This window comes from Nesoenas mayeri (genome assembly GCF_963082525.1).
Source record: "Nesoenas mayeri genome assembly, chromosome: 3".
In the NCBI taxonomy this organism is placed as follows: Eukaryota; Metazoa; Chordata; class Aves; order Columbiformes; family Columbidae; genus Nesoenas; species Nesoenas mayeri.
In genome coordinates this window covers 63,447,238-63,473,429 of record NC_137544.1, presented here as the reverse complement: position 1 = coordinate 63,473,429, position 26,192 = coordinate 63,447,238, and the positions used below count along the sequence as shown (strand labels likewise).

Here is a 26,192-nt window from a genome sequence, read left to right as displayed (position 1 = left end):
CATATTAGTTTCTGCCTATGCAGCTGAGAAGCCTCCATTGGTGGTTTCTGCTGCAAAACGTTTAGATTCTTTGCTTTCCAACTAGTTTTCTTTCTTTCAGGTAGCAAAGCCTTAAAAATAGGCAGAAGAGTTGGGTGTGACAGCATTTACTGCCTTATTTTGTACAGGTCATGACTTGCCTAGCCAAAACAATGGGAAATTTCTGCTGATATTTGTGGCAGTGCCTCCTTCCTTTGTTAAACTGATTTCCAATGAGCAGAGAAATGCTGTCATTTGAACTGCAGATACTTCATTGCAATGCCCTGACTTCCCTTCTATTCTCTAATAAACCCAGTCCAGTTAGTCAAACAGCACTGCTAACTGGACATGATGGTGTTGCAAGTAGGCTCACTATGTGTCAAAAAAAGAAGTCTTACCGAGGAAAGACAGAAAGGGCAATGGTGTCTTGGGTCTTCAGGCAGCAAAAGTCTGAGTCCTTGAGCATTCCTTACCTGGGGAATGGGGCAAGTTTTGCTGTATGAGCACTTGCAGTTGATTATTCATCAGTTATGTCTCTCTTCGGAGTGAGCACATTTTTTTTGCATTTATTTCTCGACATAAACATCAGGAGCTGTCAGATTGTGAGAAAGGCTGAGTTTAACACATTTTCCTCTCACTGGAAACATTCCTGATTGAAGTGTGTGCAGCAGCTCTGTGTGATACCTCCTGGCTTGCCATATGGTTCCATCTCAGAACCTACACCATCCTACAGCTCAGGGGCACAGGTGGCACTCAAATACTGAACAAGTGCCCAGGCAGGACTCACTTGCTCTGTTTTCTTTGATGCCATAATTTCCTAGGTGCTATAAGTGAAAAATACTATTGCCACTACCAACCTCTCCTGCTCCCCCACAAGCCCTACAAACTCCAGGAGCCTGTAGATAAAAAGGGGATGTTGATGTCTTTGTAGGAAGGAGGCAGCTGGATCCCTGTGCTGGCTGGTGATGGGTGACTGGTTGGAGGGGCAGTTGTGTCCCCCTCCAGCCCCGTGTCTCTGCCACCTCCAGCCTCTGGCTTTGGCTTTCAGACCTCTGTCCATGAGAACAGAACCAACTGGGCAGGAAAATGGTCCCAATGTCTCTTCCCCCTTCACGCACAATGTGGGTCCTCCCTCTCATTTCTGCAGGAGGCAGCATTTACCAAGAGCACAATGGTGTAGCTCATACTGTTGCTTGTGCCATTAACTGATTTGCAGCTGGTGCCAGCAGCTAATTTGTCTGTGGCCTGGGTGTATGGAGGAGGGAAGTGTGTTCTGGCAGTCTCCCATGTTTTTCTGTCCCTCCAGACAAAGCCAGTTAAAGTTATCTCAGCAGGACAAGCAAATGTCAGGTGCCAGCACTGGGCTGACCCTACAGTATGAAAAAAGAGGGAGAGGTCAAGCAGCAGAACCAGTAACACCAGGCCTTGGGACACAAGTTTGTGCTTCAGGCAGCGAGCTGGGACAGGGCGGAGCTGGGGCTGCTGCTCCTCCAAGCAGCAGTTTGGCCGCAGCTGCCGCCTCCCTTTGCCCCAAGCTTTGCTGCTGCAGCCTGCCTGGCTGCCCAGGGAGCATCGTGTTCCAGGCAATGTGGGCACGAGACCTGTGATGGTTTTCACTCTCCTGGCAGCTTGGTCCTGGGGAGACTGCCTGCTCTGCCGATCCCTCCAGCTGGTGCTGATCCTGCCGAACAACCTGGGCAGAGCCCCAGCGGCTTCACTGGCACCTGCCTCATGGCACTAATGGCAACAAAGGCCTTGAATCAGCTTGTCTCACAAAAGGAAGTATCATTTCCATTGAATACATTTGAGTTGATGAGCACACAAAACCTCTGAGGCACAGAAGAGGCTGGAGTGAAAGTCAGGTTAAACCCAGCTTCCTTTGTGCCACAGACACAGTTCCTTCCTGAGACCTCCCAGCCTGGTGGCCAAGCCACTGTTGGCTTCACCGTAACACAAAGCAACAGAGAAGGCCCACAAAGCTCTGTATAAAGAGCTTCTTGTTTGTCTGTGATCAACACAAACTAATCAGCCTTTAAATAAAAGATGTCTTTTGTATTTCAAAAATCTTTGCCATCTTGGGCAACACTCCAGACTTGGTCTAGAACCTCTGAATCTACAGAAGCATAAATAGAAAAGTTTCTATTATTCTTAATAGCAGGAAAATTGTCACAAGTTGGGATTTTTATAAGGAACCCCCCTTCAAAAAGCTGTCACCTTTTAGGGTTCAGAGTAGTCACACATGGAATTTTCCCTGAGTTTTTCTGTGCAGGCAGGTAGCTATATGAATAACATGGAGCACTTACTGGATCGTTACCCTTCATGGCCACTATACAGTGAGAATTAATTTCAAGTGGAGGCAAAAGCCTTTGTGATCTGGTTGCCAAACCTGTTAACTATCCAGTCCTGACTGTTCTCAGTCTAAATGGTAATTTTTCCCTTTCCCCTACAGAGGTTCACAAACTACCTGACTGCGCTAATGCAGGTCATTGTAGTAACTGAACCATAAGTCATTTCCAGAAAATTGATAAGTTTATTAATCTTGCAGATTCAACTGCCTAGAAACTAGTTTCTTCCAGCTCTCAAACCAATTCCTGGTTGCAGTCAGAATGCAGGACACTCTCTAATCAACTAGTCCAGACATTGACTGAAGAATTAGCTCATGAGATAAAGTCACTGCAGTGTCTGGTTTCTGGTTCTACTGAGCAATTATCAGTCACATTAGGAAAAGGTAACATAAGCATACTCCTAAGCTTACTTTCTGGTTATTATTCAACATGCCAATCAGAAATCCTTTGGATTTATGTTGGAAAACTATCAATGACAAACATCAAGAAGTAAGCAGGGCAAACCTTTTGTTTTAAAACACGCATCCTCCATAGCCAACTGAGACCCTGAAGGAACTTATTCCTTGGGGTGTTGTCTAGAGGGTATTTCCTGATTATTGATGTTTATTTTTGTACCGGGCATCTTCTCTGAGGCTGAATTTGAATATTGCTCATTAGGTGCTAACTTCATTGCTCACTCTTGGCAGGAAAGATGTTAAACAAGGTGCATTCTCTTCAAACATTTATGGGGACAAGATTTCTACCCCAAAGATTTTCCACTGGGTTTTCCACTGATGTAGTGTTGGAGAGGTCAGTGGAACCAGAACAACTCTTGCCATGAGTGCAGACACAATTGCAAAAGAAGAGAGGAGCACTGTACTGAAGACGACACTCAGCTGGGCTTTCAGGAGAGTGAGGCAAGTCTGATCTACAGCTTTTACTGTGACATTGGAAAGTCATTTAATTAACCACTGTCTTGATTTCTAGACTGATAGTGGTGATAGTGCTGCCTTTCTTTGCAGAGGGAAACATCTCTTTTGGGGGTCTTCACACCGGTAGAACAAGGAGCTGGGGAGCTTGGGCTCTGTGTGGTCTTTTCTGTGTTGCCCTGGCTCCTTCCTCTGCCCAGGCAGCCAGGTCCAAGCAGGAAGGCACAGCATGTACTGAACTCTCCTACAGAGATGCTGGATCCCATCCCAACACTGAAGATCTGATTCCTGTCATCATGCAACCACATTTAGTTGCCTTTTTTTTTTTTTTTAATGGTGTGACAGACTTGCTTTGCCAAGCAGAGAAAGCTGAGGGAAATATCTGCAGAGATGCAGAGGGGGTGAGTCATGCAGAGCCTGGGGGCTGACGGCAGAGACCCTTGTGTGGAAGGCTGTAGTTAAAGGAGGTGGGAGGGTGGCCGCAGGACTGAAGTGGGCAGGTGTAAATGAGTCAAGTGAAGGTTGTCACAAAACAAGACCTCTGAGGGTGAAATCAGTGGGGTTGCTGGTAACACTGCGGAGTTTTATGGGTCAGCTCGTAGCTTCGATTTCCTTTCTATACCCTCCTACTACTGCTTATGCTGTTCCTGCCCTTTACTTTTTCTCTTCATTCACTTTTACTCTCTTCTTCCATTTTTCATCTTTTGTGTGCTTATACTAGCGAAATGCTTTAGCTCTCTTGTTTAACCAGCTGATGATACTACCTTGAGTTTTCTTTCATAGCCTGACTGATGGGAAAATAATGATTAAAAAAAGTAATACCATCATAGCACCAGCTGTATGGATGCATAGTGGATGGGGTGTTGCTTTTTTGGGGGGAGAGTGGACATCCACCCCCTGCTCTGGTGCAGAGCATCTTCAGCATGACATTTCACCTCTCTGCACCACAAGTCCCCATCTGTAGCAAGGGGTTAATAATGCTGCCTTTCCTCATAGGCATATGGTGAGGAAAGGAGTAGTTAACAATTCAACACAGTGGTGGGGCTGATTCATTTGGAGATAGGCATAAGACAATCAGGAACTGCAGAGACCTGGAACAAACCCAAAAGACGAGGTTTTTCGGGGTAAGACTTGTCCCTTTCTTAACTATTAGCATAAGAGTACTCTGATCCATGTGGGATCCCTCTTTTTTATAATCCAAGTAATTGTGAAAGTTCTTAACTGAGAGCAGTTTACTTGAGAAAGAGTTTTGTGAAAACAGACCTATTTATAAACACAGAAGTAACATATTCAGCTTCTCGGGCGGGTTGGTTCAAAACAATTCATAGAAACTGTTCTCATGAGAAACTCAGAGGCTGGCTGACATTATTATAGGTCTATGCTTTCTCTGGAAATGTTACGTTTTTGTTGAAAAAAACAACACTACAAATATCACCCAAACTAAAAAGCTTCTCAGTGGGAAAAATATGTCATCATTGTTGGTAGAGACCTTAAAACTTTTGTTCTACCTGTTTTCTAACTTTCTTGTGAGCTCTAGAAACTTGGCCTGCATCACTCCCCTTTATGCCTTTGATCAGTTACAGGCTCATGAAAGTTGCAATACAAATTTATTCAGTTAACACCAAAAACATGGCTTTCACATTGGGAAAGCTAAGCAAGCTTCGAGACAATATCACCCTACCACTGATTGATGTCACCACCCAGACGTGTGGCTCCAAGACCACTCAGTGGAGGCCATGATCTGATGAATTTGATGGGGAGAACTGGGAGCAGAGTCATCTCCCATACTGCAGCCAGCCAGCCAGCAACAGGACAGCCTGAGTCCACACTGCTGGTGTGACAAGAGGTGCCCAGGTTGCAGTGGACCAGGCCGTCAAGGCATACATGCAGCTTTAAAATGACTGGAGGGACCTCAGGTGCTACTGCCCTGTTCTTACTTGTCCCCATTCCCTGTCTGGAAGTTAGGGCCAGCAGCGAAAGCTCATGGGTGGGATTTCATAGATCTCGTACCAAGCCTGCTACTTGTGAATTACAGTGCCGAGTGCTGGAGTTTGAAGTAAGCCGAAGATCTCCTGCTGGAGAAAACCTGGTAGCACTCACTTTCTCCATGTTACCTGCAGACTGCTGGGGAGCAAGACGCTCATCGGGTGGCCAGTGATGAGCATCCATCTCCCCTTGGCTAACAGCAGCAACCCTACTTCTACACAGGAAAATGTGTACACTGGTTATGTCTCACACATGTCAAGTCAAATAGATTTTCTTACTTCTTATAAGCAGCTGCTGCACAGACAGATCCTGAACCATACAGTTATTCTGCAGGGGCACAGTCTGTGCTTCCACCAGCACAACTTGTTTAAAGCAGTAAAACTTTTATCATGCGTCCAAGCCTCAGTTGTAAACAGCTTATCTCTAAACAGCTAATATTTTAATTTAATTTTATTTCTAAATGAAACTCTCAGGCAACCCAGAAAACATTTTCCTGACCTTTTCTGCATACACACAGCTATGTCCCACAAGAGAAGTGCAGGGACAAGTGTGACATTGCTACTAGACACATCTAGGACTTAGCTGAGTCCTGCAGTACTGAAGACATCCAGACAAACTTTATCCAGTAATGGCCAGCACTCTGCGGTGCCCACAGGATGCTTTTAGAATACAGGATTCTACTTTTTTTTTTTTTTAATGTTGTACCTAGAAAAGAGAGCTTATAAAAGGGGTTAGAGGAATGGGAGCTCCAGTGTTGTGGCCCTGTCGAAAAGCTGGTCTGAGAAGAGATAGCCTCAAACTGAGAGATGCACTGACGAAAATCAGGAGCATCGCATTACAGATCTCACTGAGGGCTAATTAACACCCGTGACAGCTTACATCCTGTCTGCTGGCGGAAAGGAAACATACTGTAGGCGTCCCCAAGCTGACATTCATGCCTGGCATTTCCCTAGTGCTGCCGCAGCGGAGTGGGCAGCATGGCCGGCAGCATGGCCAGCAGCATGCCAGCATGCAGACCACTGCCACCCCAGGTCCAGGAGAGCCGGTAGGGTCTGATGGTGGTCATGGGCTGACTCGAGGGGGACTCCCTGCTGATGCCTCCACCAAGTTAACTGCTGACCCTTTTGCCTCAGCAGTTTTCTGCATGGTGTTTGCTGGTGGACTTGGAAATCTTGGACAGGCACACATGGCCCATTAACATGCAGGAGAACCTGTGTTGCCGAGCCTGCCAGGAGTGCTGCTAACCCTGACCACTGCTAGTGATGCCTCCAGGGCCTCCAGCCAGGACCTTCCCTTGCTCCGCAGCATGAAGCAGTCTATAGAGGTCTCCTGCCAGCAGAGCATCAGCCCTGGGCATGCTGGGGCACCAGCTCTGCTAGCAAACATGGTGTTCTTGGGGACTTTCCCCATCACTGGCACAGGATCATCCCTCTCAGAAAGTGTTCAGGTGTTCCCTACATGGCTCTGCCTGGGCCAGCCAGCCCTTGCCATCAGCTCCTTGACACCATCCAGAAACTGGCATGAGCTGGCTATCCCCAGCGGGCAGCTTGACAGGCTGTCCTTGCTTGGCAGGGTGACAGACTTGAACAGCAAAGACATGGACTGCCCCATGCCAGGCTGCCCGAGAGCCAGGCCCATGCAGTGTGCCAGCATTGCCATGGCCTGTGTTTGACGTTTTCCCAGTCACCATGTGAGGACACTATGAAGGACAGTCTTCTGCCCTGAGCCCAGGGCATGGGCAGGACCTGGCCATGCTCCTGGTGCAGCCCCAGTCTCCTTAGCTCCCTTTTGCACCCACCAAACCCACTTTTCCCCATTAATTTCACAGATCAGGCATGGGTGCAAGATTCCCTGGTACTACAAGGGCACTTGGGAGACTACGTCTGCAATAACAGCATCATCTGCCTTCTCTAACTGGGACTGCCCTGTGCAGCACCTCAGCTCTTGAGCAGGTTTTGCAGGCTGTTCTTTGGGTAGCCCTGGCAATGTGGCTTCTTTCGGGGCACAGAGGACAACCCTGTCTTCCCCATGGATGCTGAAGACTTCCACCTTGGCCGCCCACAGTTCTCTCCCCTATAGGGGTGGAAGGTTTCTTACCAAGCATGAAGACAAAGGTGTTTCCTCTTCAAAGACACACCACAACACCTTTTGATATTTCCTCAGTGTCCCAAGCCCTGGCACCTGCCCCTTTCCATGGCACACAGGTGCCCTGCTCGGCCCTGCCTGGCCCTGCCCTGCTGGCAATCCTGTCAGCAGCTCCCATCACTTCACCCAGCCACATGTCTCTGAGTCCATGGGAGACCCTGGCAGTGCCTGGGCTGCTGGGCCCTCCCCAGCCCCATGTAAGCTCCAGGAAAAAGTAAATCTGTATCCTGCTGGTAGTGGGCTTGAAGGTGAGCTCCTCTGACCTGCAGTGTTGGGAGGCCATTGCTAATCCACACAGGTGCACTTCAGTGCCCAGACCTGACCTAGGTGGGACTCCGAGCTAAAGCCAGAGCAGAGCCAAACCTAATGTTTCAGATTTAGCAAAGTTTGGTGTTTTCCTTTTCCACCTTACTTCCAATCCCATTTGTTGTGCTGCTGATTTCCTGCCTGCCCAGAGGAAACTCACTTTCTCTTTCCCCTCAGCATCCTTGCCAGGGAGGAATACTGAGATTTATGGGTGAATGAAAAGCAGCTGAGACCTGGGTCCTGTTATTAGCCCAATGCAAGTTTACTTGGCATGTACTTGTGCAGCCCACTTGTGCTAGTGATGATAGGCACCTTTAAGAACATGAAAGATGAGCCATAGAGGGCTTGGGGGCCATCCCAAAGCTATGATAAACCCCAGGGCTGAGCTGAGTCAAGTAACACATTCTGCACTTGCTCAGGTGTGCCTGAAGCAGTGTCCATTCCCTGGCAGAGAGCCTTCAGTGCTCACTGAAGCTAGGAGAGCTGGGCAAGTCTCATCTCAGCAAGGTGAGATGCCTCCAGGTTGGTTTGGAGATCAGCTTTGAACCATGCCATGGAGTCAGTCTGTACGGTCTATTTCAGCCACCAGCATGAATGAAGCCAAAGGGTTTACACCCACGCCCAGCCTGTGCTCTCACATTTGGCAGGCTTTTAAGCCCAGTCACACAGTTATCTAGTGCCTCCACTGCCAGGCAATCTCCTGCTACCCAGGCCCAGGAGCGCTTAGTACCCAGGTTCAGCCAAGCACAGGTTCCTGCATCTTCACATGGCTGCAAGGGACCCAGAAGGGCTCTGTCCTTAAGAAAACCAAGGTTGAAATGGATAAACACAATCAGACAGCTCTTACTGCATGACACTTACTACTCCTACTCTTTCTCCTATCTACACATCACTTCCCACAAATAGCACCTTTTACTTCAGTCTCCACAAAACTGGTTAATAGTTAAATGTCAAGCAAAGCAGCAAAACCTTTGCAATTCTGCAGCAGCCCTGATCTCCCTGGTACCGCACAGCGGGTACAAGTGAGGGCTTGGGAGGAAGCAGCATGTACTGTGTATGTGGGTGTGCTCCTCTTGTTGCACAAAAGGAGGGTGTTACTGGAGCATCACTCATGTTTCTCATTCCACATGTGACCCTGTCACCTGCTTTGCAGAGTAAAAGGCATGTGGCAAGTTGCGAGTGAGATGGGGAACAACCAAATGGAGTTGCAGTTGGCTGATATAGGAGAATCTTCATGTGCCTTGAAGGTGTGCTTCACGCTGCATTGCTCTGACTCTGCTCTCTTTGAAGCCTCTGAAGATTTGAGTGTTACCTGTCATGAGAGCCAGGTGTAAATGAGATAGATAATCCATCTGCACTTCTTAACCCTCCACGAGAAAGTGCAAACTGGAAGGTTTGATCCTAAGTTGGTCTTAGTCCTGGTCACTGGGGGTTCTGCGGCCACAGATGGATCCATGGTTTGCCAGATGCAAATGTCTTTTAGTGCCCTTCTGGGAAAAGTGGCCACTCAAGCCACTGGAGGAACCTACTGTACTGCATATAGGCCTGCACATTTGGGTTTTATATGGAAACACAACTCAGATGCTGAACCTGTTACATCCTCAGACACTGACCTAGTTTCCTCTTTTGTCCCAGGCAGCACTCACATCCCACTGTTCACCGCATCTTTTAAAACTCAGACATTGAAGGAACCTGTGTTGGGGAACAGTCACAGTGGTTCCACTGCTCCACAGCTATTGGTAGATTAATGAGACCTGAGTGTGGAAATTAGCCCCACAAAGCTGCAGCCTGAAGCAACAGTGCTTGTTTTGTACATGGAAGAAATGGCAATTGCTGAGATTTCAAGTACCCAGTGAAAAGCAAGTGACATGAGGAGCTCCCACTGGAGGATAAAGTCCTTGGTGCTTCCTGTGCAACACCCGTCCATGAGGAGATGTGCTATTTCATTTTAGATCAGTTGTAACTATAAAAGCAAAATACCATTTGCTTCCATGTCAAAATGAGGTCCCACCAATTTGCCCACCTCTGGGCAGGAGGAGGAATTTTAGCCCAACTCATTGCATCTATTTCTTACTGAACAACATAATCCAGAAAAATAATATAAATCCTGCCAACTATTGTTTTCCTAAGCCTATTGTACCCAGCCTGATCCCACAAAGCTCATCTAGGAGGATGCCTTATCCCTGTCCTCACTGTGTATCTACTATATGCAAGCACTTTGCTTCTTGGAAATGCTCTTGATCAAAATAGCCCATCTCATCCGCGATTTAGTCTCTACATTGTGTATCCATATACAGGAAATTCATCAACAGCTTAGTTCTGCCTGGGTGTGAGTCTGGATTTCCAAAGACATCAGCTGCACAGAGTTACCCAGGATCTACAGACAGACTCATCCACCAGTGTCCACATGGCCTGTGGCACCCAGTCCTGGCTTTGCTGGGGATGGCACAGTGCTTTTACCTTCCCTGTGCCAGTGGACCACATCTCGCATTAATTCAAGTAGATGTTGGAAGCCAGGAGAGGTGGCTTTTTTAAAGCATCTTTCAGCTGTTCATTATAAAGACAACCACTCATAAGGAACCTGATATGTACCCAAAGCTTGATGTGACGTTTGGGTGTATACAAAACAATTAGCAGTAGTAAGAAGGTTAATTTTACCTTAGAAAAGTGTTTGAAGCACTGGAACTGAAGGACTGTTGACACACTGGGGTCTATATTTTTTTAAAGGATTTGTAAACTGCAGAAAGATGCCATAAAAATTGCTGCAGGATTTGAGAAAGCTCTGCAGTGTGAATTTGAAGGATATCAGCCTGGATAGATTACCACAAAGAAGGAGATGACTCAGGGCATGTGTGTGGATTCATTCATGTAGGGGAAATAACTGCCACAAGTGGCTCTTGAAAGTAGCAGAAACAAATGTTAGAAGAAGTGGTAGCTTTACATGCTGGGAAAAATAAAATGTGGAGATAACCACACGGTTAATAAGCAATTGTGAAAGTTTGAACCATGGGGAAAAAAAAAATCTCAAGGTGAATGGTGGTGTCTCTGTTGAGATCTCCAGGTGGAAGGGAGGAGCCTTTTGGGAGGTGTATGTGTTAACTAAAAGCAGGAGTATTTTAGTCAGCCACACATTGCTAGCGGGGCTCTCTCCCAGATAGACCATCTGAAATTCCAGTATGGGCATGCAGCCAGACTAGATTATTATGTAGATTCTTTCCCGGCTTGGAATGGTGGATGATCTCATGCGTTCATGTTACCTGTTTTCCTAAGGAAAAAAGAAAACCATCTCTCTGCTTGATACGTCCCATCCTGCTGTCCTCGCCTGAGCACAGTTTCCATGAGCCTCATCAAAGTGTTGTTCACACATCTCTATAAAGCCAAGGCCAGATCTCACTCTTGGCCCTTCTCCTGGCTCAGACCATGGTTCTGACATGCCACCTTCACTGCTTCATTGCAAAATAAAGGCCCAATTGCAAGATGGGAAAATAACAAGCATCTAAAAGGGACAAAAGATATCCAGAGGCATATAAAGAGACAATTTCTTGCTTTCTTGGGCAAGCAGCAATACTAAAGTACAGCCAGCCACACTTTGCTTTTATCCGCTGTTGTAAGGCTGGCCCCATGGTGGCCTTGGATTGCAGCCTTGCAGAAACCCAGTGGTGAGCATCCATCTCCCCTTGGCTAACAGCAGCAAACCTACCTCTAGACAAGAAAACGTGTACGCTGATTATGTCTCCCAAATGTCAAGTCAAATAGATTTTCTTACTTTTTAAACTTCTCTTTCTTTCGTATAATATCTCTAAAAATAATCCCTGAAACCCCCCTACCTTAAGTGTTTTTTGAAAAATAACAAAAAAACCCAAGAAACTCTCCAGTCAGTTATAAACAGATGACGGGAAAATCCTGCACCTGACTAATTGTAATACTGCAGCTGGGCTTTGTCTTTGGGGATTTCTCAAAGTTCAACTTCTGCACGAGTGAGCTAAGAGCCAAAGTGAAAGCGAAAATTGGGCTCTGTTTGGAGCCCTGCTAAACCAACCACAGATGAGCTGGCTAAATCTGTGGCTCTGCTTTTACTGACCTACGCCAAACAAAACAAACAGGTCTTTTTGGTGCTGGCTTCAAGGAGAAATTTAAAAGGAGCCCTATTTCTTAAGAAGAGCTGCTCAAAATCTTATTTTTGGCAGGCTGCTGGGGATTTTCTTGCTGAAAGAGGAAGAAGCACAAGAAGTTGACTCACATTTCAAATAGTTGGTTTTCATCTGAGGAAACCTTACTTATTCCAGTGAAAGCATTTTATATTCAATTAAGCTTTTCATGATGCAGAATTTATTTCCTAAACCATTGCAGTCATCCCTTCATTTTGCAAACAGACAAATCTAACCTATTTTTCCTCAGCAAATTTACAACTTTGACCCTGTCAGGGGCTCACCATGGAGCTGCCTGGGTGGAGCAGCATGGTCAAGTGGCTGCAGCTGCCCCATCAGCACCCCATGAATTCGGACCCGGCAAGTGGTCACGTCACTGCCTTTATCCGCAGCCCAGGGAAATCCACCCCCATCCTAACTTGAGAGAGCCTACTTACGGCAGATCTCTCCAGGCTATTATGTTGAGGTTATAAAACTATTTCCCAGGAAAGTGGTACCAGATTCTTTGTTTGAAAAGGATTACCAGATCACTTCAAACTGGTAACCTTCTCCACAAATGGACCCCAGGTATCTGCTGTGTCCAGGCTATAACCTGGTCAGGCAGAAACTTGGTCTCTGTTTCACCATGGTGCCCTTATTTGGTAGAGCCCCAGGCCCTGTGCTGTAACAAGTGAGGTTAATAATAATAATGCTAATGACTAGATCAACAACATCAGAATCAATCAAGCGTGCCCACCCTCGGACTCCCAACCCAGCCTTTCTATACATAGCATACTGACACAGTAACCTTATCTAAACAACTGATTGACTCTTTATCTAGTGTTTAAGCATTCATGAGTGGCTTTTAGATCATCCATCTGGTGTTTCCCAGTTTATATATGAAAGGCATGAGCTTTCAGTTCAGGAGCTTGTACAAAGCTTGTGCACACTTTGAGGAAGTCATCGATACCCACCGCTCTTGCACACCTGTGTTCTGCCATAGACAGCTCTCCTCCTCCTCCAGCTTCACTCTTTTAGTTGGGCTTCTCCATTCAGACTCTGGTACTAGTGTCTTTGGTTCAGGTACTCTATAATGAGATCCTTCAAAACAAGTAGAGGTGAGAGAGCCAGCGGCTCTGCTTATTTTAAAGAAACTTCGAAATGTAATCATCCAGGAGGATACTAAAGGCAGAAAGGGAATTTCCCTGGACAGACAGAGAGGTTTGCTAGGACAGCTACAGGGAAGTTCAAAGCACAGAGAAAGTTAGGTCCAACCTTTACATTGATTTCATCTGCTTCACAGACAATAAATGTTCTTCTGGACTCTTTGTTGGGCAAAGTGCTCATTTCAGGGTCCCAGCTCTTTTTTTTTTTTTTAATTTTATTTTTTTAATCATTTTTGCAAGCTTTGCAGCTAGAGGAAAATGAAGGAGGCTAGGCAGTCTGAGCGGAGTGATGCTTCTTAAGCACTTTATCCTCACAAAAATGCAATAGAAGTCAAGTAGACTGTGTAGGCCGTTATTCAGAAAATGCTGCCACTGCAAACTGGTGCCAGCTGGATGCGTTGCAATCTAGTACGTAAATAGAACTGGCTAGCAACTTTTAGCAAAATATTTGCCCAGTGGACCAGAACAGCTCTTTTGTAGCAGTAGAAGTAAAGCTTTTCTGAACCCTAGTAAACACAGAATGGGTTATAAAGTATGGTGATCCCTGGTATCTTGTGTTTATTTTTCAGTTGAGCTTTGAGTGTGTTTTTTGTTTTTCTTTTATTTTTCCCTGCAGCTGCTCTGTATGCATCCATCTAAACTCCGTGTGGCTCATACATTTAGTAAAAATGATCACATCCTCCTGTGTCCCAGCCAGGTAACTGTGCCATGTATTTGGAAATGCACTACAAATCAGACTAATTTTCCTTTGCCTGAGACTCTGTGCTTCAGGGCCCAAAGTATTTGCTTTGGTTCTTAGAAAGACCCTCTCCTCAGGTAAAATTATCAGCCTAAGCTCTAAATCCTGGGGGAGAAAAAATACCAGCTTTTCTGAAAGAGCCTCTGCCATAGTCTTACACCACAATCACCCCTGCACAGCCTTTCTCTTCACACATTCAGCCTGTGCACAGGTCAGCCAGCCCACCACACTGTGTTGACTTTACGCTTTCCTCCTCCATTCAAACAAGTTGGTGCTTCTTCATAAAGCCCACACTTCTTAAATTACTCAAGGGGGAACTTAATTTATTGGTCTGAAGGTCTGGGAAATAACAAAGGTTACCCCTCCTGCTTCAGCCTCAATTGCAATATTTGCCTCATAAATGGACAAAGAGCATCTTGTGTTTCCCATCAATGCTATTCATTTCTGCTGAGAAGTGACATCAGAGAGAGCTGACTGAAAAGAACAGAAAGATTTAAGTATATTCCTATCTAATTTCTTCTCACAGTCAGTTTAGATGTAGTTTTTCATTTCCATTGCTTTGGGTAATTAAAAAAAGTTTCAGTTATTGTATTAGATAGACTTCCCATCAGAAATTCCCCTAGATGATACCTATACGCAGAATTCTTAAAATTGATTTGCGATATCACTTTTGTGAGACTGTGATACAGACTTTTTTTTTTTTTCTGCTGAGAATCACACAGAAGAGCAACAGTCTTTCTCTGGGTGTTTTTGGTTTTGTTGTTGGGTTTTTGTGTTTTGTTGTTTTGTTTTGTTTGCTTGTGTTTTGGGGGTTTGTTGGTTCATTTTTGTTTTTTGTTGGTGGTGTTGGTGGTGATGGTGTTGTTTTGTTTTGTTTTTTTCTTCCTGGTACAGCTACTGGCAATTGTGAGTCTTGTCTTCATTTTTCTTGGCCTCTTCTTGGATGGCAGAGGAAGGTGAATGGGAACTCAGTTGACACAACAAGAAGAAAAATGTCTGTGCCTGTTCATTTTAATCTACCTTCTTGCAGCAGACAGTGTTAAAAAAGCATAACTTTAAGGAGCCTTCAAGGAAAACCAGAGTAATTAAAACCAGAATTTTGGCTATAAGCCCATTCAAGAGTTTTTGTCTTGCTTACATTTTGTGAAAAGACTAAAGCAATAGTAGAACACATTAATTCACTTTATTAGTCATTCTTTAACATGACTGCATGCTGCTTTACGGACAACAACCAAGACAAGGGTCTCTCTGGATATGATTGAGAGAACTGAGTGATGCAAAAAGCAGAGGTTCTATCAGAGAGGAAGGCTCTTCTGCCTTCAAGGACAGTGAGCTCAGAGTCCTGCTGCCAAGACTTAGTGCAAAAGGACGGCATATGTGTCACATCTTGCATGGATTAGAGAAACATTCGTTAATTGGTTCTATTTTGAGAGTAGAAGATGCTCTAGAAGAACACTCTGGGTTCTTACCAGCAATCTTTCCTTACAATATTGTGCTACTCTGCCCACAGGGACAGAAGCTGATGTACTGGTAAAACTGAAGTGGTTACTAGTGTATTATAATTCCTACTTTGTTTAGGCAGACAATTTCTCATAAAATAAGAACCTAAATCACCATTCTCCTATACTCTTGTCGAGAATAAATAAAATCCATAAACTTGGGGCTTGGAAGAAAAAGCTTCTTATAAAGGCATAAGAACTGCAACTGTTTCTGAAGCAAGTAGCATCATTTGCCATTAGAGATAGAAACCCAGATTAGGTGGCTTGCCAGCCTGATCCAGCTTGCCAATTCCTACATTCCTATGCTTTCTGTACGCCTTTTCCCCCAATGAGATAGCTCAAGCTGAAAATTCAGCTGTGGTCAGGGCTTCCATGAGCTAATGAGTATTTGGATACAGAGGTTAGCTGTGGTCACCTGTAGGGGCTTCCCACCACCACACATCTTCACAGATCTTAGTTTCAATTGGAACTACAAGCAGAAGTTCCAGAATAGCACAAGAAAGAATATTCCCCAAATTGTTTCTAAAATTGTGAAGTAGAAGAAAGAGCTGGTAAGACCTCCAGAACTAATACAAATGCTAGCCTCATTCACAGGGTATGAGTTCTTGTTGAGTGCTTCTGCCACTCAGATTTTTGGGCTTCCCCATCCTTGAGTACATTTTAAATATAATGTAAGGGGACTACTATTGGCTATTCGGAGAACCACAAACCCTCAGGATCAGCCCACAATGAAAAAGCCTTCAGGTTGTTTTAATGTATTGCTTGGGGATTTGCTCTATAGACACCTCAAAACAGTCATTATGGAGAAAGGTCAGGGTAGTGCCCCAAAATGGGCACCATATGGCTCAGAACTATTACAAATGTGAATTATAACTGCAGTCTGCAGACCTACCCTGGATGTCTGTATTTTTCTTCCAAGTAAAAAGGACAAAATTGTGTAGACAAACAAATGTTGCCTATCTGTATATATGGATGTCTGTATATGTAACTATGCATTAAATGGGATGGATCCTGTTGTCTTTTCTTTACACAACGCATTTTCATAAGGAGACAACAATGATAATGCTCAGGTAGCTCTGTTTTAGGTCAGCCTCCCCAAAATTCAAGTTTTCTTGTTCATTTTGGAATTACTAGATGGAATAAAGGTAGTTTTTTTAGTGAAATATGGTCACCCATTCCAAAAGCAGAATCGCACTTTATCACCATCAGCTCAGAGCACTGACTGGGAGGTTGTCTGTTGTAGTGGCTGTGTACCCAGTGCCATTTGATAGCCCTGGAAGACCTTCCCAAGGCTGGAAGGACCGTTTGCACTGATTGCAGCGCAGAGCGCACAGGCTGAGGGTAGGTTATATCTGGAGAAGCAGTTAGTGCTCCCTGACCTTCCTCCTGGCCCTAGGGTTTGGGGTCCAGCTGCGATATCTTTCAGGTTAGAAAATACTTCCAAAAGACACTTAGTGCTGTTAAGTTTCATACTCTGAAAAGAAGATCTGTTTGGCTGATCTCCTCTGCTCTGCTTCCAAGGGTGTGTCTCTCATGATACCCCATGCCAAGATGCTTCCTATGGCAGAGACAAGAAGCATGAAGAGGTCTGTGATCTCACTCCAAGGGACCAACCAGGATCTGAGGAGACCTGGAGGAGAATCATGCCACCCCAGGCATGTCTTTTTCTCACCTTGCAAAGCCTGTCTTCTTTGTCTCTCTTTTGCCGTGAAGGGAGAATGGCAGAAGTGCTGCTGTGCTAACCTTGCAACCAACTGAGACTGTCATCTGAGGGGATGCTGAGGTACCTCAGGAGCAAGGCAACACAGAGAAAGTACCCCAGTGACTCAGACTGATGAACACAGATAGTGTTCAGCATAGTTAAAATGCAACCTGCATGAGTGTCAGCAATATGACGCATAAAATAACAGCTATTTGTATTTGGGCTGGCAGATACATATTTTATTGTGTGTGTTCTGGTTTCTGGTGGTCTGCAAAGGCACAAATTTGTCTGTGAAAGGTTAAAACCCCCAAGTGAAAAATGTAAAAAATTAGCTTGAAGTCACCCAAAGGTGGTGTTGACAAATAACGGTTTCTCAGGGATCTAAGAAAAAAGATTTTGCCTCAGCTTGGTCTGGCTGAATACTGGTTGATGAAGCATGAATCTGACAACTGCAGACTTTTCTCTGTGTTATCAGATAATCTGAAACCCCACCTCTGGCTTTTTCAAATATACTGTGGTTCGTAATCACTAATCAGTCAGCTTCTGTGAGGACGACAGCAGCGATGGGCTTCTTAGCACTGGGGGAAGACCCAGTGGGGCAATGATGATCAGCATATTCCAGCAAATGGAGAATTCTGGTCATGGGAATAAGCAATTCAGCAAATTTCTCAAACAGCAAAAGGCACATAGTCACCTTGAAAAGAATAACACAAGCCAAGCTAAGTCACTTGACTGGCAGGCAAATGAAGCACTCATTTAAAAGAAACCGGGCATATATGAGTTGCAGAAAACTTTCACTCTTGCACAACAAGCCACTGGGCACTGAGGCAAGACACCAACCAGCTGCCATGGATCATATGATGCCATCGGTCACATGAACCAGCTTTGCAGCGAAAATCTCTCATGAGCCTTTTAGGCAGTTACTCAGCAGATTAGCTGTGGTTGCCCTTGTGAAGGTTTTCTATCTGTCTTCCCCATTTTGTAGCTTTATGTATTCTTAAACTCTTGTTCTCAAGTGTCCTGAGCAGGGTTAAAGAGAGAGATGGGCAAAGGCCCCCGGTCTCTGTCAGGTGAGAGTGGGCAAACTTTCACCTTTCCATATTCCAGTGTAGATTGTTGCAAGCCTAAAAATGGTTATAGCTGGTCAGATTAAAGGGACGTGTTTCTCCCTGGTTGCTTGCTTAGTATAGCACAAGGAAGCAGACCCCGCTTCTAGTTTATCAGCCTCCCACATGCAAACAAAAAGTCAAACACCTCAGAACCTGCCAGTTTCTCTCTGAAAAGAAGGAGAGCATGAAGAAATGTCATCAGCAACTGCTTTCTGAATGCACAGTGGGCTGGAACTTCCTCTCATTGGCAATGCTATCACGCAGCCTTCTCAGGAGCCACTTGCTGACATGTGCAATCACAACTGGTCTGCCTCTGCTCTCACTCCTTTTTTGCCTTTCTGCCTTTTGCTTGGTCCAGATGGAGGCACAAACCCAACTACTGTCTGGGTCTTGGAACATTTTGCACTCAATGTGCCCTGCGAAAAGCAGAGGAGAACTCAACTTAGAGCATCCCCAGGTGGCATGATGGGAGCCTACAGCAGCTATTACAGTGCTGTCCAGAAAAATCAGACATGGAAATCCCAGGCTTCTTTCATCATAAGGAGGCATAAGAGTGATACAGACCTATGCTGATGAAGGCAACCTGGGCAAATAAATGAGATGCACCTCAGTGCATAAAAGAGCAGAATGAGAGCTACTACTGGGGAGAACAATTTAAAAGCAAGGTGCTACTGTTATTATGTGAGCAGTATAGGTGGAAGGAAAATGGTGGTGTTATTTCCTAGGAGCTGCAAAAGGAGAATGTCTGTCTTTATCAGGAACTGAAGGAAGCCCTTTTCAATGTAGAAGAACAAGAAGTAGTTTTTATTCATCTTAGTTTATTTCTTCATATGTAAAATAGGCTCCTTCCAGTTTTCCTCTTAGACTGAAGGAAGTGTGCTATCATTCATGTTGTCTATGCTACTCTACATACTCTTGACCACATGTACAGTGTTACAGGAAATGTTGAACATCTGAGCCTGTGGTTTAAGCCCCTCCATAGTCAACGGGGAGAAAGAGGCAGTTCCAGCTGCAGAAACCCTCTGAGCTTTTCTTAGGTAACTACCATAGGGCAGGATTCCTTCTCACATAGACATGACTTGTTCTCTCTCTGGACTATGGAGGGAATCTAGTTGACTAACTTGGATGTGGATGTGTCAGTCTGGACAGGGAAAATAGCCAAAGGATGTTACGCCTACTACCTCTTGCATTGACAGGAATGTCTCATCAGTTCCTCATGACGCTCCATGGGACTGTCTGTGTCCTCTCAGTTTCAGCCTTTGACTACCTGTTCTTGGGGAAAAAAGCTGTTATTTTGTGCTGCGTTTGAATGGCACATTGGGCAATAAGGGTTCAGTCTGTGCTCCTTCAGCAAAGCCTTAGTGTTGCCACACACTAAACTGATTATAACTATCATCCCAAAAGATGAAAGTATGTTTGTATCATACTTCTGTGATTTTAGTGTTAGGATACCAGTGCTAGTGTAAATGGCAGGATGGAGGGAAAAAAGGGAGACATATGTCATAGTTCAGAAACCATGGCAGTGCCAGTCAGCATGTCTTCACAGCAGTGACTGTTGTTGATTTCAGCCATCTGAGCTTCTGGGCCTTCATTCCCCAGGCTCTTCCTTGGTGAAATGACTCTTCTAGAGATGGTTCCCAGGGTTGCCCTAAGGAGGCAACCTAGAAGTGAATTCCTGCTGTTCCCCTTTGCAGCTGTGGCATCATCTGCCTGAAGGACAGGCTGGGCCTCAGTGAGCTGGAGGTTGTGTGCAGTGAGAAGACACCACTCAGGTATGAAGAGCAGAAGATATCACCTTCAGATGCAGTAGTTCTCTTATACTTGTCTGGCCCATCAGCTTCTCTGTTGCCACTTTCTGGTGAATTTTGGTGACATTTCACATTGCTGTGCTGGGTTGTATGGCATAGCATTCATCTGCCACCTGATGTGGGCTACCTCAGGCTTGTGTCAGAATGTGGGAAGTGAAAGTAGTGGCACCAGTTTGTATTTAGACCGTGACCACATTATTTTCAATTGATGCTCTCCCCTTTGTAAACACGCCATGCAGTAAGCATGCAGCACCACAGCAGCAAGGCCAGATTTGCAGGAGGGGGTACACTGAGCAGCAGGCATGTGTAGGCAGCTGGAACGAGAAGGGCAGATGTGCAGGGGTGCACCTTTTGTGTACTCCTGCCAAGCAGAAAGTGGTCTCTCTCGGTCACAGAAGACCGCAGATTTACTTTCACCTAAGAGCTGTCAAAACCAGTTAAACATCACTTAGCACCATTACTCTCAGCAGTCTTGAACTGCAGGCCATGACAGCTCTGTAAGACGTGGATGGCCTGTAAAGTCCAGAGAACCACTGAGTTCTCTTTGTTTAATGACAGAGCTCACCAATAAGTGGCAGCTATACAAGATGTAGAGATCCAGGACTGAAAGGGACTACCATAAAGATGTCCTCTAGCTTCAGGCACTTTTGTGTGAGACAAGCCTTTAGTTATTTTATTTCTCTGCTCTTAATATGCCAAAGAAGGACAGGAACACACCTTTCTTCTACCTCATCTCCTCTGTCCATTGCAACCTGTGTACTCCTGGGGCCAATGGCAGCCTTTTGTTAGACCCAAGAGCAATGGAGAGCTCCTTTTTGGACAGGTCCTTTTCATATCACTGAGACATGGCCCTGGTCCTGGCCTCCAATCTCTTCCTCTGTCACCAGGGAGATGACCCCCTTACCATTTCTGCTTCCCATTTGCTTCAAATAAGCAAGGGAAATGAAGCATCTCCCTCTTCTGAAGCACCACGAGATCAGGGGTAAGAGGTACCTCAGGCCTTCACCTACCCATTAGCAAGCAGCAAGCTGAGACTGAAACTATCTGTGGCTGCCAGAGCAGGACCCAGATAATGAATTAGTTAGCTGTGGCTTGCTGGCCAAACTGTTTTCATTGACAGAAAGTTCCCACAGTACAGGATAGGGGCAGGTGCTGCCATGTCAGATCCTGTTACCAACCTTGCACAGTCTCCGCGAGAGTTAACAGAGGAATGTGCTGCTTTGGAAAAGCCCTGTTCACCTCCCTGGGACATTGCCTTGATCACTCTGAGGAACAATCCTGACACTGCAGCCCCAGCAGCCATTATATTGGGGTGAAGAGACTCCAGAACAGCAGCCTTACATTCAGCAGAAGAAAGAATGGGATAAAAGAAAGGGAAAGGCCAGTTATGTGGATTTCCCGTGTAGGAGCAGTGGTCCTTCATCCTGGGATGGGACTGGGCTGGTGCAGGCATGTGCAGCACAAGTGGTACTCCAGGAGAAACCTACAGTCTGTGCTCAGTGCCCAAGGGGACATGGGATTTAGGCTTGTTAGCCCTTGATGATTGACATTCAAACATCCCTGGCCTCACTGGCCCCTCTTTCGTGAGGGTTTCCTGATCTTTTCAGATACAGGATGAAGGGCTGGGCGATAAAACTTTTACCCACCCCCTGCAAAGTTTCTGAGTCTTAAAAATTTTCAGAAAAAAATTCTATTTAGAGTGCACAAAATGCCAGTCCCCCAAGGTATTTATCAAGAAACTGGGAGGGAAGATTAAAGAGTTACACTGAAATAAACAGCAGTGGGAAAATTAGACTACACAGACACTTAATGTCAGTCATAGACTTACTAATATTGGGCCACTTTCCTGTCTTTTGTCGCAAACTAGTAAAACAAAAGTTAAATTCAGAGGGTGGATTTTGATTGCAACATCATTCTCTGTGGTGTCTGTTTATGGATATGTTGAACCTCTAAGAAAAACATCTCCATAAACTGCAGCAATAACTGCCCCTCTTGCAAAACGTATTCCAGGAAATCATGAGGGAAATGATGCGTCTAGTGGGGAATCCATTTCCAGGAAAAAATCTCAGGCTGGATGGGCAAAAGAGAAGAGAAACTGAACAGTGTAGAGGGGAAACATGATCACATAAAACTGTGTAGTAACTGTATATCTCAACGCAGAAATAAAAATGCGCTAGAAAACATCACATGGGTTGTGATAAGATGTATTAAAAATTTTTGAACCGAGAAAGATATGAATATTATTTACATGCATCCTAGGCCCACTCTTTACGCATTGAAGAGCAAATGGAGAAACATGCATAAACAGCTGAGAAGCCAGAGGACAGATTCCTGCTTCTTGTCACTTTTTCCATCTACCTTCCACAGGTCTCTGACCTCCATTCTACCACTGCCCTCAACTATGGGCAGTGCTCTAGTTGGGTAACATAGGGGTGACCAGAGCTGCTTGCTCCTCACTGAGCACTCTCTGTTGTCTACTCAACTTCTGCATATCATTATATGTAACTTTCACTAGTGTCTGCATTTCTTACTCCACTTTATCATCAGACCACGATACGAAAAGAGAAAATGTGACATAAAAAGAGAGGGATACCATATCTGAGTAAGTATTAAGGAATTCTTTCTCTCTGCTAATGATTACTTGATATGCTTGTCTCCCTGAAGATGTCATCCAAATGCCCTTGCCATGAGCCCTCCCACTATGCACCAGCTGAAGGACTTGAACCTTTGCCATGGTAAGGTTTGAGTCAAAAAACAAGTCATGGTGGCTTGCAGCAAGTGAGGGCTACTGTCTCAAAGATAAGGATGCTTATTTGCATCTGAGGAGTCAGCCAGCTCCTCACCCAACATTTCTGTCAAGTGGCTGCCTCTCCTTCTCGTGGGCCCCATGCCCACCACACCGCAGGTGGAAGCTGTTCAGCTGACTAAACCATCTCCCATCTCCCTGGTCTGTTGCAGCCGTTTTGACAGCTGTCAAATGTCCTCAGCACGGCAGCTGCTGCTGTTGCTGGGTTGGTACTGATGGGAACTTGGCCTCAAGTGTTCCTTCATTTAGTTGTTATTTGGACAGGCCAACAAAGTGTTCCCAAGGCAACCCAAGGTTGGGAAGGTCTTTGAGAATGTTTAGTACTTTTTATATTCCCAAAAGCAGAATAGACTTTGAGAAAATAACGCAAAGGTATCTGTATCACTCTGTAGCTTTCCATAAGGAGAAGAGCAAAGACACTGGAATGGTCTGTGGGTCTCTCAGATGAGACTGTAAGATTCATATATAGCAAAAAGGGGTATCATAATCATATACGACAGTTGCAAGTGCTGTTATCCACAATCAGGATGGTTTCTAGGTTTTCTCTACACTTTTGTTATTAAATATTTTATGGGCAGATCCAAACACCTCCTGAATTCCTGCAAGATCTTAGTAGGATTTTTATTTTACACTTTGCGTTATAACACTATTTATTAAAGAAAATGATACCTTCCTCATTTTCCTGTGGTCATGCATATAATTTTTAATGGACTCAGTTTGTGGAGAAGGAATGCCTTCTGCCAGTGCACAAGATTATTAACATGTTGAAGTCCTGATAAAAGTTGATACAACATGGCAGTATGGTAGAGATATGATGAAGGATCTCAGTGATCCAGTGCCCACTTACAGGAAAGGAAATACCTTGCTGTGGCCCCATAAGTTAGCCCAAGGCAGGGTTCATTCAGAGCAGAGCTCCAGTAGGGACACAATGAAACCTCTTCATGCATAAGATTTTCATTGGTAGTGGATCTTTGAAGCATACTAATTTTTTTAATAGATGAGTCATTGACTAAAACTTGATTCTAAGCCAAATTTGGAGCAACTTGTATCTGAATCCCAGCTTTGCAGCATTCCTGTGCAATAATTCTGTGACTAATCGGAACCTAGATGCTGATCCCCATCCCTTTTCTCCCTGTGTCCCTAGACCTGGCATTCCAGGCAAGCACCTTCTTCTGTAATTATCAGATGCAGTTTAGGTCATTCTTTAGCCATCTGCTTTCTGCAGAAATTATTTGGGGAATGCATCATGTAGACTCTCTGTACATCCTTTCCCTGGTACTGAAAAAAAGGGGTCACAATGAAGAGCACTGGTCAAGCACAGGTTAGTTTTATCTCAGCCATGCTCAGCACACAGCAGTCATGAGGCAGAGAAAACCAAAAGGAGCACACTGATCTCTAAAATCTGTCAAGACTCTTAACTTCCCAAATCCTATTTAAAATTGGGGTGGGTAGGTGATTAAAAAGGCAGTAGGTCCCTAAGTATCTTTGAGGATCTGGTCCTTGACTGCTTCCTCACCAAAGCCTCAGTGGTAACTCCCCAGCACAACATTGCCCACAGCCACCAAAGCCAGCTCCAGCCTTCTCCCATCAAGATGGCACAGAAGTCATGCCAAAGGAGATAAAATCCCAGAAGTGGGCAAATGCTGGTTTTGTGCTCTCTTCTTTTCTAAGGAATGGAGACTAGGGTGGTGCCTTGACCATATAAAGTAAAGCCCTCATACATGTGCATCATTTTGAAAGAGTCTGTGGTTTCTAATGGAAATTCCCTGTTTTGAGGACAAAATTTTTATTAAAAGTGATAGAATATTTCATGATGGCAGACTTTTATAGGTCTTCTCTCATAACACCACAATCTGACACCAAAAGTTTGGGATTTTTTCCCATTCTTGTTGTCAGTTATCTCCATTTAAAGTTAATTTTGAACACGACCTAACTTAGAATGGTGTCATTTTATACTTGGGGTGCACAGAGAGCCAGGCTGCAGGAATTGGGACCTTTTCAGTTATACCAAGACGGATACAGAAACAGCCACAAAACCACTGCAAGGGAAGGCATCTTTTGGCGGGAAAATTCATTCTGCAAAACTTCCAGATGTAGATAACTAGTGGTATCTTACACATCAGAAAAAGAGAACCAACAAAAATTGCATTTTGAGGAACTAAAGCTAGGATCTGCTAAGCAATAATAAAGAAGAAAAAAAGAGAAGGAAGAGAAAAAAACAACCACAGTGTCTGACCGTAATTTCCTTTTAGAAGATCGCCTCTGTAAGAAATTCAGCAACTACTTTCAAGTTGATAAAAGCTTCTTTCTTTCTTTTTTTTTTTTTTTTTTTTTTAACTAGTACAACATAATTCAGCTTTTAAAAAGGACACTGTTCACATTTGATTTTGGATTCTTGTCCCACTGTTAAAAATAAGTAATATTCGGGGTGAAAAATGAGCCTCTGTCTCTTGGCCAGGTATCCCAGTGTACTGAAAATGGAAGAGGGGAATTTCAAGCTCTGAAGCGACACATGAGCCTAGATGCCATTGATTTTCATTCGTCTGTGATGACAGTAGAGGAAAGGGACAATTCTACCAATTATATGGAAAAAGCAGTGATTTCTGTCTTGGGACCATGTATATTCACACTCCAGATCAAGGTGTTCAACTAAGTACTCCTCTGTGCTCTTTGTGGAAAAGTGATCAACTGAATAAAGTACTTCCATGCATTCTGAACATCTCAGTGCTCACACAGATGGTGTCACACTGGTGGAAAGGGATGTTCTCTGGCTTTTCGTTAGGATACAGAGTGAGAAGTATACCTCCATACATACATCCCTCCAGTCACCATCCCAGTGGTTTTTTAGAAGATTAAATATGACATTTATGAAAATTGGCAGCTACCTCTTACTTTCAGCACTTCTTGTATGCAGAATGCATAAGAACTTCTTATTTGTTCTGACAGCCCTTCAGACGTATTTGATGACTGAGGCACATCTTGGCACAGACCTTGTTGATAGATAGAATGGGCTGTCCATCTAACCACCTTCCACCCTTCATTTCCTCATATTTGTAGCTCAAAACCTGAATGCAGTCATCAAAGCTTTACCTGAAAATCTGAATATGCTGTCCTGGGAACAGTGGAACAAGCCATATACTGTTTCCTGCAGACTTGTGTCCTTTGTGCCCTGCAGCACCTCTCTGCAAAAATCTTGATCCCCACCACGATTATACACTGTTTCCATCAGGGACACCACAGCAAGCCCAGAGCTACAGGCACAGTGACTGAGTAGCCATGACGCACATGCTGATTAGCCACCCAGAGATGTTTAATGACTTTTTCTCAGGGAAATAAATCCTCACCACCCACCAATTTCCAAAATGCTCATAGAAATTTCACTGGGTTGAGGAAGAGTTGTTCACTTGCCTGCTGTGACTGAAATTATTAATTGAATCATAGAGTACCAGGTTGGAAGGGACCTCAAGGATCATCTGGTCCAACCTGTCTTGGCAAAAGTACAATCCAAACAAGCTGGCCCAGCACCCT

At 44.8% G+C, this 26,192-nt stretch overlaps 1 protein-coding gene across 1 annotated transcript in view; it reads left to right on the top strand.

The window, feature by feature from the left end:
• The window catches only part of TAGAP (T cell activation RhoGTPase activating protein), a gene marked incomplete at its 5' end in the record, with an annotated part of 53,533 nt that overhangs the window by 9,289 nt on the left and 18,052 nt on the right, over positions 1–26,192 (top strand). The window lies entirely within an intron of this gene.